At 32.8% G+C, this 3,879-nt stretch overlaps 1 long non-coding RNA gene across 1 annotated transcript; it reads right to left on the bottom strand.

Moving 5' to 3' along the window:
• Positions 1-488: 488 nt before the first annotated feature.
• Positions 489-3,517, bottom strand: LOC308698478. The gene is made up of 3 exons (XR_014031067.1): positions 3,455-3,517; positions 2,290-2,450; positions 489-771 (listed from the first exon to the last, which is right to left on the bottom strand). It is a non-coding gene; the product is annotated as an uncharacterized lncRNA (long non-coding RNA).
• Positions 3,518-3,879: the final 362 nt, after the last annotated feature.

Raw genomic sequence — 3,879 nt, forward strand, 5'->3', positions numbered from 1 at the left:
TTTTTTAATTTTAATGTCTCTTATGCTCACAATTTGAATAAAACTGTAAAATAGTAATATTATTGTTATGGAACATCAGACCCAGACAGATGGCAGGGCTCCAGACTAACTTTTTTTATTAGGAGCGCTGTAGCCCCTGACTTAAACACTGTAAAAAATTTATTGTCAAATTAACAGTAACTTACTGGCAACAATTATCCAGTAGTTGCTGTATTTCATTCAACAGTAAAATTACTGTAACACTAAATACAGTACTGTTAAGCATACTGTAAAATTAAATACATTATTTTACTGTAATTTTTACCACATTAAAGCACAGTATTACACTGTTGATTTTTAATAATACTGTATAGTATTATACAGTTATGAAATGTTATTTTATTTACTTTTATAGTGCTACCGTGTTACCTGTAGAATATGTAGAAAATCTGTAGGAATATTATTTTAACTGTTAATGGGAAATAGAAAAAAATAACAATTGAAGATTTAACTGCACAACAAGGTTTATTGTGTATTTTTAAACAATACATTAGTAATAATAATGTAATATAATACAACAATAAAAATCTGTTTTAAAAGAAGACTAATGAACAATATATATTTAATAATTAAGATCAGTGAAGAATTAATGTATTTCAATTCATGCAAAAATGATCCTGAACAGGTAAAAAAGAAACTTAGAAAGAAAGCAAGACAGGTGAGGATGAAGGCCAGGTGAGGAGGGTAGTGATGGTGTCAAGTGGAAGAAGAGAGACAGCACTTCTGATAATCCTGCAAGGAATGATAAGCACAAATCAATCAGAGGCAAAACATACAACTAATAATAATTAAAAAAAAAACTAACTCACATTATCAACACCTTTTTAGAAGAATTTGTTTTGCCTATGGTATCCACATTATTTTTCACGGAAGAGTGGGTACAGCCATTTATAAATGAAATGTGTCTGGCTTCCGGTGTCATCCGCTTACAGTTATTTCTAGCAGTACAAAAAAAATTGTTATGCTTCTTGATATTTTGATGTATTGAATTTGTCATAATTGTAAACAACAATTAATGGCCTTCTTTCAATTAATTAAACAAATATTTTTATCATTTACAGCATTTTGTTATTCATCTCATTATTTCCATATAGCGGCTAGTCTCGCACATTCACAGAAAATAGCTTAGGTAGGCTACTTCAGTTTTTACATTGAAGAAACACGTTCAACATGGATACGCAAACGGTTTTCTGTGGTAACGAACAAATACCCGCCTATAAAAGAGAATGAACATGTCTTGTATCAGAAGCTGAAGTAATAAATATTGAGAAGGCAATGGCCCGTATTCTATATTTCTGACTCCAAACAATTGGCCACTGATCAGGGCTGCGTTTCCCCAAAGCATTGTAACCTTAAATTGATTATAGACAATTACCACCAATGGTCTCTATGATCAATTTAGGCTTACGATGCTTACGATAGTCAGTTCCTTTCATAGATATGTCTGTCGACTTAATGCTTACTAATTTTAATGATGAAAAAGACGTGCGTGAGTTCACGCCGTGAGAGGTGAATGTGAATGCTGAGTGGCAGCGGGATAGATTAAATTAACGCAGATATGAGGTGTGTATAATTTAAACTAAATAACTCCCACTCGATAAGGACTAACAGTAGCTGCTGATCATTTGTCTTGTGTTCGATTCTCGATTTTGAATCAAATTTCATTTAGATATATGAATAGATTTGATTTTAGATTTGATCATAGATTTTAAATCTATTCAATGCATATATCAAATTGAAATTTGATTCAAAAGAGAATTCCCAATTTCAAAAGTACCGCTTTTGAATCAAATCGTGACCCAAAGAATCGATTTGAATCGAATCGTTGAATCAAAAAGATTCCCACCCCTATTATATTTCATTATATTTTTACTTTACCTGTTGTCTTCATTATTTAATTTATGTTTGAGAACATTTAAAACTTAAATAAATATTTGATATTGATTGTAATAATTATCAATACTAACTGATATGAAACATTTTATCAAGATGATTTTGACCATATCACTCAACCCTATTTTTTTTACAATTATAATATATAAAAATACAAATTATTTGACTTATACAAGGCATATTTGTTAAATGGAAACTGTGAAGGGAACATGATTACATTTTAAAACAGACTATCAATTTGAAAAATGTATGGTTTAAGTCATTTCCACCCTTTCTGGATTTTTCTAAATACAGATTCAGACACAAATCATTTCTACAGATATGGGCTCCACTGCACATCCCTAATATTACTCTTACCTTAATGATTTTGCCAATCATATTCTGCAATGTCCCTGATGTAGGATGCAACGTGTGGATTCAAGGCCATGGTCTTCCTCCGAACAACCTTCCCACTCTTTCTGCTCACCTGGAACTGTGATGTTCATTTCGAATTTTCAGGATTTATCCTGACAAGAAACCTGTAAATACAAAAAAATATATATATATTTTCCAACTGAATCAAGAGTGATCACAATATGTAGCATAATCTGTAATAAGTCACATCACAATAGGGGATATAAGCTCTAAACCATCACTAAAAAGCCATTGGTGTTTCTAAAAGAAATCAATTTGTAACAAAAGTGTATGAATGAACCATACTGTCTATGGAATGAACACTGACTGAGGTAACTGCACAAGGTCCTGGCAGATCGCCAGGTCAGGTCCTCACAGACGTGTAAAAGAAAATTCTGATTTAGCCGAAAATAAGCGCGAATAAATCAATAAGAGGAATCGAAAATGTAATTTTATAACAAGAATCCGAGTCCTTGGGTATCCAATTTCAGGATACATTGATCGATTTTCAATTCCCAACAGTATGATATGTAAAATAATAAACGCGCAGGCGTTTCCACCGACTTAAAATGGTCAATAACAAAATTATTAGATCATTCTGACCTTATAAGAGGCTACATGTGCAATCTATGTTCATAAAATCACATTTATTAATCAAGTAGGCTAGCTATCAACATAAAGGAAATCCGCTTATGTTCTTTAATGCCTGTAACGTTAAGTCAGAAGCCGCGGGCAGTTCTTCTAAACTAACGTTAACCTGCCACTACTTAGTTTGCATAAAAACATAAATATCTGGTTAGTGATGAATATTTATATGGCGAACACTTCGCCGACCGACACAGCGACGGGATGCAAAGGCCTGCGCTCTCAAAGTTACTCAGGGAACTGAAGATTCATAAAACGGCAGCTTGTGGTTATTTTTCGCGGTCATTTCGTACTACTGTATTTAAATTTACAGTAACATGTTCCAAACTACATTGAAACCTATCATATTGTACACAGCTTATAGTAAAATGTTGAGAATAAATATCGAACTCGTGGTCAGCCATTCTCTAAATAACTTTAAACTTTAACTTTAACTTTTCTAGAATCCATGCATATAGCCTAAATATTAAGATTTATTACTTACCATATGACGAAGTTCCAGGTCGGCAGAAACGACAGCTCTGATGCACTGACTCAACAGAAAAACTCATTCAAATGCGCTCTCATGCCCCCCACTGACAGAAATGAAGACTGTTAATGGTCAACCAGTCCTTCAAATGTTTTATGTAAGGATAATGTTAACAAGCTAGCAATTTTACTTGTGGAATTGTGTGTGGTGTTTTTCGCGGCCACTTTGCACTGCTGTATTTAGCTTTACAGTAACTAATAATTTCCCAGAATGCATTGAAAATCTACAGTAAAATACTGTCAACTGTGTGCACAGTACATAACTGTTGAAAATACACAATAATACTGTGAAAGCAACAAAATCTACAGTAACATAATGTACATAGGTTATACAGCAAGAAACTGTTGAGAAAAACAGTATAATGCTGTGAAAACAACAGA

The sequence above is a fragment of the Scardinius erythrophthalmus genome (assembly GCF_964197995.2).
Source record: "Scardinius erythrophthalmus genome assembly, chromosome: 11".
Lineage (NCBI taxonomy): Eukaryota > Metazoa > Chordata > Actinopteri > Cypriniformes > Leuciscidae > Scardinius > Scardinius erythrophthalmus.